The 13,886-nt window shown below is 41.3% G+C and overlaps 1 protein-coding gene across 4 annotated transcripts in view; it reads right to left on the bottom strand.

Moving 5' to 3' along the window:
• The window catches only part of wake (ankyrin repeat and fibronectin type III domain containing protein wide awake), a 727,887-nt gene that overhangs the window by 81,020 nt on the left and 632,981 nt on the right, over positions 1-13,886 (bottom strand). The gene's annotated exons all lie outside the window — the stretch shown is intronic.

Genomic DNA, 13,886 nt, shown 5'->3' on the forward strand with positions numbered 1-13,886 from the left:
TTGAAACACAATCCACCGAGCAGTTATTGTTTAGTCACCTTTACTCTCTCTCTATTAGGAAAGTCATTCATTGTACTGGTAGGAACGGAGTTGGTTGTTTTCACATCCCGTGCAACGACAACAATATAAAAATTACTTTTCGTAGAAAGTACTCTAATAGCTTTAAAATAACCTGCAGCCATGTAATTAGCGACGGTGCTGCCGCAAGCAGAAAGCAACGGAATTACAAGGAAGAGGTTATTTACACACACACGCTTGCGAACCCTCCGGACTTACAAGTTTAAAATTCTTTGAAAATTCCATAATAATTGTGGTACAACTTACCGACAATTTTGGTGCTAAGACACTGGAATAGTACGTGTTGTCAGAAGCGATGGAAAATGAAATAGGGAACGTCTCCATAACTCATCTTAGGAAAGCAAATTTATATTAGTAGAATTTTTTTCTGATGGGGGGGGGGGGCTGGAATTGTAAAGGTGGATAGTACATAGCTGCTTTCTCGGGGGGAACGGAATACACAATAGCATATTTAGTACATTTAGAACTTGTCATTTTCAAAAATTGCAATCGGGGAACAATTCAAGGGGGGTTGCATTTATTTGAAAATGTTGATTTTTCTCAAAATTTCGGAGGGGACAGTAATTGGTCAATAATTTGATTTGAATTTAAAATTTTGGGTGCGTCAACACTTAGGCTATTTTGCACCCGTCACTTTATACGGGATCCAGCCCCATATCATAACTAAAATAATATAATTGTTGTGTCGTGTAACTAAAATATTAAAATTTTCTGACTTGCTTGTTAAAACCTGAGGCTGTAAAGGGGCACTCAGCATACATAAGGACAAAATACAGGACAACACACAGAATTATACTGACTATAGCCAATCGCCAGAGCCTCGTTAGTCTGCAAAATGCAGTCCAGGGTGTACTATAGAGAACTAAATGCATCATATCGATTGATGCACCATAAGTGTGTTTTGTAGCTTCTTCGAAGAATCAGATTCACATTTGATGCATTTTGGTGCATTTTTGTATGTCGTGAATGAAACACCAAAGTGCATCATTTGATTCAAGCGAGGATTTCTTTCAGTCGAGATGCACTTTAATGCATCAGCTGATGCGTTTTGATGCACCTTGATGCGTTTTGATGCACCAGCATGCATCTTTTTTGATAATGCACTTAAACGTTTCGTCTGAGCTACATAAAGTCTGTAGCTCAGACCAAACGTTTAAGTGCATCATCCAAAAAGATGCAGAAAGGTGCATCAGCTGATGCATTAAAGTGCATCTCCACTGAAAGAAATCCTCGCTTGAATCAAATGATGCACTTTGGTGTTTCATTCACGACATACAAAAATGCACCAAAATGCATCAAATGTGAATCTGATTCTTCGAAGAAGCTACAAAACACACTTTATTGTATCAATCGATGCATTATGGTGCATCAATCGATATGATGCATTTAGTTCTCTCGTGGAAATGAGGTTGTCAATTGGGTGTATTACGTGGAAGATCACTCCTTCCAGCTCTAATTGGTCACTTAGGTTGACTGAATATGAACTTACACCCCGGATCAGATGTAAAATTCTGAATAAACTCCTGCTCGGCACAATCCCTATGAACAGACTTTAGAATAACATTCGATGGGTACCTATCGAATTAGAGGTTGACTCCGCATACTGTCAAGGCGAAAGGCGATGAGTGAAATCGGATCGAAGTCGCCGCAACAGAGAGGTTAATTACGAAGGTGGACTACTGCCGCTTCGTTACATCAGGACAGGCCAGCCTTCGGGAGCAAATATGACGTAATGATCTGAACCAAACAAGGATGTTTCCAGATCCAGATGTCTTCAAGGTTCAATGAATAACCTGTTAAAGTTTCAGCAACGGAAATGGAAGTCAGATTTATGGCTTTCCGTCACTTTTTCTAAAAGTGTTGACGTGTCATAAGCAACTGCGAAAACAGAGCGATAATAGGAAGTGCGAAACCAAACGATCGCCATAGCCAATCACGAATCGCGACATGGAACACGCTCTCCCTAGTATTCTTAAACCCGAAGGTTTATGGCTGCAGCAACACAAGCCTTGTCCCTATCCTGGGCAAGATAAATCCAATCTTTTCCATCCTTACAGATTTCTTTTAGGTCCATCTCAACGTTATCCCTCCATCTTCGTCTTCTTACAGGTCTCTTACCATCACGTTTCCCTACAAGAATCCTGTAAACTCTTCTTTCCTCTCCCATTCGTGCCACATGGCCAGAACATATAAGTCTCCTTGTTTTAAATACGAGGAGTAATTCTAATAATATCTGGACATGGATACATGGAATAGCCGGTAAATTTTCACTTTCTAGCTAAATTCCCTCCCTGCTGTATGCTAATTGCAAGCACATGTCAACCAATCATTATCTACTTTTTAAATCCCTCCAAGGTCATTTCACACTTTTCTTCTGTCGATATAATCTAACTTTCGTGTGTTATTGCCTTGCCTTGCAGTTGTTTTAAAAATAGACATCAAGAAGCTTGTGCTTCGTTCGAAATCCTTTACTGCTACATGAGATGTGGACCTGCTTCAACGAGAGATACCGGAATAATAATGGAACCTCAAAATCAACAGCGAGCTAAGCTTAGGTAGGTCACGTGCAAAAGTGTCAGTCGTCCTAAAAAAGCTTAACGCAGGGATCGCCAAACCGTCGATCGCGAGCTACTGGTAGCTCGTGATGGGTTTGGCTAAAATAGACAGCAGATAAGAGCGGCAATATTTGAGTGAAACTGGCAGAAAGATCTGCTTTTACCGATAGAAAGACCTTGGACAACTCGTTCCAATATATTGACCCAACCTAACAAATATTGTGGATGAAAATGAGTGTCACCCTTCTCATTAACATGGTAAGAAGCAAGATGATGATACTTAGGGGGGGGGGAGAGGGAGAGAGGGAGGAGAGAGAGAGAGAGAGAGAGAGAGAGAGAGAGAGAGAGAGAGAGAGAGGGGGAGGGAGTTAAAATTTTACTGTTTTTGTAAGAAAAGTATTTACATGTTTTAAACTCTTGTTTTTAATTTCTCTGCAGAGAAATTTAAAATAATAATTTTTATGTTATTATATTTTACTTGATTTTTGTTATATAGCGCCGTTTTTCTGCCACTTTTGGCTAATGGCGACGATGAAGGTGAGTGATGATATGATGAAGTAACACTCGCAAAGAAAACGCATAGTTATGTCGGGATTCGAACCCGAAGCTCCTGGCTTCTTAGTGCTGTAAAAATGATTATGTATCTTCAAGTTTTGATAAGTCAACGAAGGATTAAAAAAATTACTCCACACTTGGTAGCTTGTTATGCATTATCAAATGTAGGAAGTAGCTCAATGCTTCGGTGAGTTTGGAGGCCTCTGGCTTCAAGGCTGAGGCAAAAAAGTCTAATGTCATGATTCTTACGATGGAAATTAATCTGGAAGGTGTAAAGTGAAAGAAGAAATACATTTTATTGGACGAAAGCATTGCGAGGAGCACTCAGGGAATATTTACAAAAACTTGGGTCACTAGGCTATCCTGTGTTTTAGGTCCTGCCGACATCATCATTATTATTCTTATTAACAGTTTTGTTATCATGGTACTTAATTTCCACTAACTGCACGTTATGTATTAATAACACTTGTAAACTTTAAAATATGGACACATCTGATTGTCGAAGATGACTTCAATTGTGTCGGATTTTCTACATGTTCAACTGCAACTTTCAAGCCATCAGAGATCCACCAGAGTTATTCAGGAAGTATGAGAGGAAGTTGTATATCCCCAGATACGAAATGTGTTCGCAATTAGGACACTTGACCCTTCCAGGTAATATGTCTTATTTGTGATCAGGTAGAAAGTGTTCGCAACTAGGACACTTGACCCTTCCAGGTAATATAGTCTTATTTGTGTTCAGGTAGCAATGTTCGCAACTAGGACACTTGACCCTTCCAGGTAATATAGTCTTATTTGTGATCAGGTAGAAAGTGTTCGCAACTAGGACACTTGATCCTTCCAGGTAATATAGTCTTATTTGTGTTCAGGTAGCAAGTGTTCGCAACTAGGACACTTGACCATCCCAGGTAATATAGTCTTATTTGTGTTCAGGTAGCAAGTGTTCGCAACTAGGACACTTGTCCCTTCCAGCTAATATAGTCTTATTTGTGTTCAGGTAGCAAGTGTTCGCAATTACGGACACTTGACCCTTCCAGGTAATATAGTCTTATTTGTGTTCAGGTAGCAAGTGTTCGCAATTAGGACACTTGACCCTTCCAGGTAATATTTGTGTTCAGGTAGCAAGTGTTCGCAACTAGGACATTTGACCCTTCCACGTAATATAGTCTTATTTGTGATCAGGTAGCAAGTGTTCGCAACTAGGACACATGACCCTTCCAGGTAATATAGCCTTATTTGTGTTCAGGTAGCAAGTGTTCGCAATTAGGACACTTGACCTTTCCAGGTAATATAGTGTTATTCTCTACGGGCCAATCGGATGAAACTCTATCGAGCGGTAGTTCTATAGACGTTTACAACTAAAGCTAACTTGCATAAATTTAACGAAGGGCTAGCTGAAGATATCGAAGAAAAGTATACGAACGTAAGAAATAAGGGCATTTTATTGCCCCCTTAATTTAAATAAGGATGCAGAATGCCTAACAAAAAACAGTCAAAAATGTTTAACGCAAAACAACGGAAAATATCCTTGATTAGAAGGGGCAAAAAGTGGTTGAATAATCAAGTGAAATTGGGGCGCCACTCCCCCTTTTCCCCTTGAATGAAGCTAAATTAATTCCACCTGATTAGCAATGAACACTCGAAGATCAAGCACCAAGGATGCAATGGAAAAGGACTCAAGGAAAGATTCTTGAAGGTTGTGAAAGCCAGCGAGCTGGCGGAGAAGCATTGGAAGGTCACAGCAATGGAGGGAATGTACGCTAGGCTTGCAGTGGCGGTACGACTAAAGGAAATACTCTATTCTTTAGATGAAGTCGATATTTCTCGTTCGAGATTTGTAGGAGAATGAGGCTGGAGCAAAGTTTTAAGTTCCACGATTTTGATAAGGAGTGCGGGTGCAAAATATTGACAAATTGCAATCTAACTACATACACATGCGCACACAACAACTTACAGGTTGAAATCCACATATCAATATGAAATCAAGAATTAAACAGGCATTTGCAAGACTTCGAGACAAGACCGAGAACAAAACACATCTCTGTAAAATTGACTTCGTACCAGAGATTCTCTTGAAAACTACCTATAGATGTTTCACTGAACTTATTGAAATACAGGGTAATTCAAAATGAATGGTGCAATTTTACACAGTTATTATGACATTACTATTTATGATAGAAAATCAAACAAGGTCTCAATATAAAGAAAAAACTCTGGAAGTTTTCTTCTCACTAAGTGGGCTTCTTATGCTGCTTTGCCGAATTTCCACCAGGATCGCCAGTGTTGCAAATTGGCTAGTGACCAGTAGAAGGTGTATTGTGTACTGGAGCTATCAAGAACTGATTCACTCACAATGGTGCAAAGACATTTCCACAAGCACTTTGGTAGTAATGCACATGTTTCATCCTTCTGAAAGATTTGCCAAAGTTACAACTGTGAATTGTTAGAGTCTTCGAAACCATGGACAATGACTTGCTGTCTCGTGCATAGCATGTACGGTACTTGATTATCGTTTCAATCTTTACCGGATTACACGTGGTTGCCATGTTGAATCTTTGTAATGTGAGTAAAACGTCCACAGTTTTTCTTCATGTTGATGCCTTGTCTGATTTTCTATCATAAATAGTAATGTCATGATAACTGTGTAAAGTTGCACCATTCATTTTGAATTACCCTGTATATATATTATGGGATGGAGCCGCCATGAATGCTGGCCTGCGAGGTAAACAACCGACAAGCGGGTGAAGCGCCGAAGCGACAACTGCGAAACGATGATGACTGAGAAGAAAATTGGCCAACGGTTAGTGTTGCCCACGAGACGAGACGACTTTGGCCTGTCTCGTCTCGTGGAAATGCTGTGAAATGCTGTCTCGTCTCGAAAATATTCGTTTGTCAAAGGGACACATGATCAGTCTCGTCTCGAATTTTTAAAAGTCTGTCCCGTCTCGTCCCGTGGGCAACACTACCAACGGTTAATTTTCGAACCGAAAAATTTAACCTGAACAGTGGTAGTGCCTGTAACAAATTTGTGCTCGGAATAGTGTAGCAAGTGTTAAAACTACACCAAATCCTCCCGCCGTTTGAGTTAACCTACTGATGTGTATAAATTGATAACTTTATACGAAGATGCAGGTGGTACGTACGTTTGTTAAACTAAAGAGGTTGAGTCGACTAGTGGTAATTTCGACTGTTCGCAGCAAAAGGTGAGTATACTTCGCTTTTCACCGCTTGTTGGTTCTGCGCCCCCCCCCCCCTTTGCCCACTGCACCAAACAAGGAACTTGTAATTAAACTGTTAGTCATCATGTGAGGGTCATAGTTGTTACGAGGCAGTCTGAACATACAACATTGGTTGTAAAATTAATCAGTTAATTGTCCTTTGTATGCATCACATCCGTTTGATGTGCACAGCAAGTTGAAGGGTGAATCAAAACAAGGTGGCGACCTCAATATAGTCCGTGTGACGCTGTGTTTACGAGTCACCGTGACGCTAGATTTGAATCATAAATATATTCCTTTAATTATTCATAACCATTATCTAGGTTGGGAAAACCAAACAAAAATACACTACCTTGATTTCACATTTCCAGGCAATGCCGGTCTCCCCGATGGCGCAGTGGTAGCGTCGTTGCCTTGTAATCAAGGGGTCCCAGGTTCGATACCCGGTGGAGGCACATAGTGGTTCGGATCCCACTTTAAACTGTAGGTCCAGTCTCTATTAGCCTTACTGTGCATAAAGTGGACTTAAAACACCAAATCAATCAAATCAATCAACCAGGCAATGCCTTTTTGGGGGGCGGGGCGGTATTGTACTTCGCTTTTCTGCCACTTTTAGCTAATTGCGAAGATGTGAATGAGTGATGAATTGTTGTTGTAAGTCCACTTTATGCACAGAAAGGCTAATCGGTAATGCACCTACAGTTTAAGTGGGATCCGAAGACCTATGTGCCTCCACCGGGTATCGAAACCGGGACCTCTTGATTACAAGGCGATGACGTTACTACCAATATGATGAAATTGATGAAGGGACACTCACAAAGAACCCGGACCTTGGCGACGTGGAGCGTTGTGCTAACCACTCCCCCACGGAGGTCGGCTTTTTATTATTATGAGTATTCAGTTTAATATACAGTGAACTGAAGCATTTCCCCTTGTTTTAACACAATAAACAATACATTGTTTTCATTCATTACCTGACATAGCAAGGGTTGAATAATATTAGATGGAAGTATATGGCGTGGTACATTGCGATGTATATTTATTGCTCGGTAAATTGTCATTAGTATTTTAAGCGATTTTCCTCTTCCATTAGACCCGGGAGCCCCTTAATACCTACACAATGATATCAAAATAACAGTAATTTCTTAGTTTACATTGCTACATGTTTTGCAATATGTTGCGCGGCAGTAACTTCAATTAATTCTTGTCTGCACAAATCGAACTCTTTTAAAAACAAATAGGCACGCTTATATAATCAGAAATAAGGTTTGGGCGCTACCCAAGGTGCCCGATGGCGGCGCCCCGAGCGCTGGGAGGTTTCTGGAGAAAATGTATTCGTCTTTACTCACCTTTACTTTCACGTACGGGTGGACAGTCTATCGCAGATGGCGCTGAGTTGGAAATCAACATTGAATAACGGAAACCCTCCTTGCCATAAACTGAGCGACGGTACATTGCTTTGAACTTGCTCGAAGGCAAGAACAGTGAGGCGCGTTTCGACTTCATTCTGCAGCCACAAGATTACTTGGACCCACACACTGACAACTGTTAAGAAGCCACTGCAATCAACTCTTGCCACTAACAAAACTAAACTAGGCTCGCGACACTTACTGGGCCATTAGTACTATTATCAGACAACAGGAAATGCTGTGAAGGGCAGTAAACTTCCGTTCAAGAAACTTAAAGGGGGGGATGAAAAAGGAGGATATTTTGGGAGGGGAAGGAAGTGTGAAATGTGATTTCAGAAGAAATTATTTTCGCATTTTGTTAGCGGAAATATGTAAAATATGTCAAAGACATTCCCGGTCATAGGTGTGCTGTGGGCAGTGATGTGTCGTACACTATAAGTTTACGTCTACATGCGTTGTCTACACGTAATCTACGCGTAGATTACATTGGGTTGTAGTTTACATAGACTACGTAGACAATCTAAAGTGCATTAAAATTAATTTTCAAGACTTTCATGAAAGGAAAGTGACATTTTCAACTATACTGGTTCCTAATGAACTTAAAAGAATCAAATTTACAACAAAATTTCTCTTCTCTTCTCTCATCAACTATGGAAAAAGGTAAATACGAGTAGTATGCAAAAAAAACAACAGATGGCAGTCGTGAGGCAACATTAGTCTTTCCCCCATAAAATACTAGAATGTTATCTATGTTAGGTTTTTTCCTGGGTGAGAAATTGTTCGAATTTGGAAGGGAGCGTATGAAATGTTCTCCTTACACATCAGCAACTGATACGCAGTATAATTTTGTTTTACTTCCGCGACGCCCTTTGCTAAGTTATCACCTTTCGCCATGTTGTTTACATAGATTACGTCATCTACGTGTATAAAATAGTCTACGTGTAGAATGTAGACTATCGTTGTTTACGCGTAAACGCACATCACTGGATGTGGGTAAACGTTGCAACACATTACGTTCACACGTTCCTCAAATTCGCAGAAATGAATTTACATGAAAATTCATGTATACTCTGTCTAGGCAATCTCTGGAGCAAGGCCGCGCATAGCGGTACAGAAGGGGGAAATCGAGTGAGCAGAGCGAAGCAGTATACGCTGCTGCGAAGGCTGGTAACTGCAGTCGCTCCCCATCCACGCAATCCCGTTCCCTCTCACGTTTTCATTGGGGGAGCCGTCACTGTCTCTGGAATTTTTGAGGCAAGGCCGCGCATAACGGTAGAGATGGGGAGAAAGCGAGTGGGTGGAGCAAAGCAGTGCGCGCTTCTTTAAACGGCTGGTAGCTGCAGCCGCGTTGTACCCTCCATGCGCTCACTTCCCGTCTCGTGCGTTCGTTGGTCGAGCCCTCTTCAGTCACTACTTGCGCAACTTATTTACGTTCGCTTGCTCTAGAGATATTCGATACCGAACATAGGGAAAAAACATACATCGGTGCAAACTAATAAAGACTTTTGGAAACTTTGTGTGTGTGTCTACTGTCAATGCTATTTTAAAAGTGAATGGAGAAAACCGAGAAAATTCAGACACTCTCAACACGAAAGGTCATGGTAACCGTCTTTTGGGATCGTAAAGGTGTTCTTTTGGTGGATTTCATGCCAAAAGGCACTACGATCAACGCAAATCGTTATTGTGAGACTCTAAGAAAACTACGGCGAGCCATCCAAAACAGGCGAGGAATGCGCTCTGGAGGAATTGTGCTTCTGCACGACAATGCCCGCCATCACAGCTGGTACAACTCAAGAATTGCTGGATGAATTCGGATGGATTTTTTTGATCATCCACCCTATAGTCCGGACCTAGCGATTTCCACCTTTTCCCTAAGCTGAAAGTGTTTCTGGGCGGTAAACGTTTTGGAAGTGATGAAGGGTTGGAAAATGCAGTGACCACCTGGCTTAATGAACTGCCGGAAGAAGAGTATAACATGGGAATTCTGAACCTCTGCCCAGATACGACAAATGTTTAAATGTAGGAAGTGATTATGGCGAGAAGTGATGGAAGCTTCAGGTATGTAACAGAATTGTTTTTTCCAATAAATATATTTATTTTTTCATTTTGTATAACCAAACTGTCTTTATTTTGTGGATGACACTCGTATTTCTAAATCATGTGAAAATATTACAGATAAGTACCCGTAAACGCAATTCCAAGCATTGCCCCTTCCATCCGAAAAAAAACCCTCTTTGAAGGGAATACTCGACGTGTAGCAACACTGACAGATACAATTGCCTACTGTTCCTTCATCCATCTGCCATTTCGTCTTCTGCTGATCTCGGTTCTTATCGCCTCCGCCCCTTACCCGAAGCTCTAAACTTGATCGTCAACAAACAGAAACAAATTGGCTCTCAAACACAGCTGTGCTTACACACGACGCCTGTTTAGCAACCAACTCCAGGGCATTGTTGGCAGACCAGCGACAGAACAAATGTACAATTTCCAGCAGGATGACTTCAACGAATGATCCTCTGCAACACTGTCACCATGTTACGTAATGAAACGCTGCAGGAGAAACCTGTGATCAAATTTCAAGACACTCCGGGAGTATTTTCCTTTTCTTTCCAGAACCACTTTTTTCTTCAGAGCTGGATTGGATTCAGGACGCTTGATGCGAGTCTCAAATATGACGTTACAGGGAAAGCCCCGCCTGTTTGACGCTATTGTTTATTCAGGGGCCTGCGCAGAAGCCAACTGCGCAACCTTATACGTAGCAAGAGCTTGCCCGGGTGCATTATAGGCACGCTCGCCAGCATAAAGATCATACTCGCAGATGTTTTCAACTTGACATATTACTCGTCTCGGTCATGATTGATGTTTATTTGCTGCCACTCTTGGTTAATCGCGATGATATGCATGAATGGTGATTAAATGGATGAAGGGGCAATTACAAACATATGGACGACACAACAAGTCACACAAAGGATTATACTGGCTGCGAGTCCATATGCCAGAGACCCGTTAGTCTGAAAATGCAGTCCAGGGTGTGCTACGTGGAAGCGAGCTTGATATTTGCGTGGTCACAGAAAATTCACCAATAGGACTCGTCTCGAAATATATAGGATGGATAAACAACATATTCAACATGTCACCTCACGAAACTTTCATAACGCATCGAGGTCTTGAGGTTTCTTCTGTTTGACGCCTCGTTTCGACGCTACGAACCCTCGAATAACATTACATACATCATGAATAGGGAGTGGAAGTTGATGACCTAAAAAATATAGGTATATGACCTATAGAATGTCCTAAAAAATGGGGGAAAATGCAAAAAATGATCATTAAATTTGTTAGTTTCAGGTTAACAATTGAAATGAAAAGGAAATTAAACAAAATGCAATCTGGCTTTCAAAAAAGAGGCACCAAATGATACCACATGAACATTTAATTAAAATATGCAACGAGGATTTCCAATGGAAAAATCTTATCTTACCCAGACGGACACCTAGTAGTTTCCCCCGACACAACAAAGACTATCACCAGTTCAGCATTTTTTTTGCTCCTAAATTCCAATCCTGCGAGATCTATGTAGGCCTATGTTCACCTTGGTGAAAAGACTCGAGAATATTACCAAACTGAAAGACGTGACAAAATATGACGAACAATATACCGAATATTGCGAAAAATGACAGAAATATGCCGAAAATCGGGACAAATGACCTTTTTTGGGTTCTAGACGAAGTGTAATATTGTGTATATTTAATGGGCATCGTATCCGAGATGCCAGAAAAAAGATGACATTTCATCAACTTCCGCTCCCTAATCATGAATATATGCAACCGCGCCACAGTCCCCGCTGATTGATTGATTTTACTTCGCCTTTCTGCCACTTTTGGCAAATCGCGAAGACGAGGATGATATGATGAAACTGATGAAGGGGCACTCGCAAAGAACAACCATGCACAGGCCAGGATTCGTAACCGGAACCCCTGGCGTCGTAGCGCGCTGTGATAACCACTCTTGTCATTGAGATCGGCAGTTCCCACGAATGGACTAAGTTTCCAATTACTACAAGCAAACGAAATGGCCTATCTATAAAGAGTCAGAATAAGTCGCATAAAGTAATATGGGCTTTCAAACCGCCGACGTCATTAGTGTTTCAAAGGCAACAGATCCGGTTGCAGTAGCGCCGACACAGAAAATCCCACGTATATAAAAGAGCAAGAGCGAAAAATCAGGCTTAACCAGGATGGCTCGGTAACTCATAGATCAATGGCACGGTATGCCAGAGACCAGAATTCCAGTCTTGGCCGAGCCTGCATTTTTCGCTGAAATATCTACGTAGTGCAATCTCCCGTGTGTTCCAAACAGTAAGGAATTAAATTATAGTTTAACAAAATCTCGGAGCCTAAGTCTCGTCTCGTCTCGATTTTACCTTGTCTCGTTCTCGTCAAGTCTCGAAAAATGTCTCGTTCACGTTCCCTGACAAGAATAGGGTAACCTGAGAATACATATTCTCCCTCAAAGACCATATGACGAGGCAAAGTGTTAGATTTACTTCACTCTACGTGGCGGAGTGGTTACAGCAACGCGCCGAAATGCCAGAAAGCCCTGGGTTCGAGTCCTGAGAAGAGCATGGCTGTTTCTTTTTGTTCCACTTTCTTCACTCATCTTCAGACGTGATTAACCTAGGGGAGGTGCGCGAAAGTGACGTCATACAAGCACAATACAAAACGTCACTTCATAGACGAGCAGTGTAGGCGAGTCAATATGCACGGAATTCAGGGTTGGATGTCTGACAGAAAGCTCCATTATGCAAACAGGAAGTTAACCATGGTTGACCTTGCATCATTCTACCTTCCGGCTTTATTTTCTCTCTCTCCTTACCACATTTGGCAACAGCGAATACACGATTTCTAACTGGATTTATAACACCATCCCTTCCATTTGAAAAATAAGAACGTACTTTAATTCAAGCTCCTCTGAATTAAATTGTTCAATTTAGATTTAGCAAGGGTAGTAAATAACTAAAAGTAAGGGCAGTCCCCTCCACTTACGTCGCTTTTCCGCATCTTTAGACTAATCGCAACGATGAGGATGAAACTGGTCACCATGTTGAACTTAGGAGAGGCCCCCTTCACTTAGCCTCAGGGTTTCGGTTACAGCAAACAACCCTTCAACCCAAAAATTTTCACTTTAAGCGCTCTATACCATTCACAACAATGCATGTATGGATTGGAATACATTATTACTACGGTACGGCCTCGGAGTTCTATCGATAAGGGAGGGCCAAAGAAGGCAGCAGAAAAGAATTTAGCTAAGATTTACCACCAACAACCACACTAAAGCAGGGTTTTAATAATTTGCGTCGTAAAGTGTAAAATGCTTCTCAACTCTAGAACGACTCGTGTCATTGTCCGACAATCCCGGAATGTGGGGATGGTACGTAAGCAAGACAAGCCTCGGTACCACACATATACCGGTATACATCAAGGATTTCCCCGATGGAGACACTGTGGTTCGGGATCGGATCCCACTTTAAACTGTATGTCCAATCCCGATTGTTGTATCTATGCATAAAGCGGATTTAAAGCAAAAAAACTAACCTCAACGGTGAAGATATACTTTTCTTGTTATGGATAGGGAAAACGGGGTTAAACCTGTACTTAACATCAAAATCCTCAAGTGAGGTGAGCAATCACATCTTTACGTCACTGCTGGAAAACTCTTTATTTAAGGGCGTGTCCGTTGTGTTTAGCCGATTGCGAAGTATTCATTGTCCACTCTCATGCCATGATCTAGCACCTAAAAGCAGCCTGCATGAGAATAGTTCAGAATCGTTTATAGCAAGAGCTAGGTTCAAGCATGTAGTGAGAGCAAAATCAGGAGAATATAGTGACTGCCGGAAATAACGTAAAAGTACATAAAGAACAAAGAAAGCAAAAAAGAAAAAAAATATGTAGAAAAGAGAGGAAAACAGAGAAAGATTGAACAAGGAAGGAAAGAGATATGGAAACAACGAGAAGGAAGGAGCAAAATGGAAGAGGTAGGAAGAGGCATGAGAAACATAGAAAGAGGAACAAGTA

Source organism: Lepisma saccharinum, chromosome 24 (genome assembly GCF_977018435.1).
Source record: "Lepisma saccharinum chromosome 24, izLepSacc3.1, whole genome shotgun sequence".
In the NCBI taxonomy this organism is placed as follows: domain Eukaryota; kingdom Metazoa; phylum Arthropoda; class Insecta; order Zygentoma; family Lepismatidae; genus Lepisma; species Lepisma saccharinum.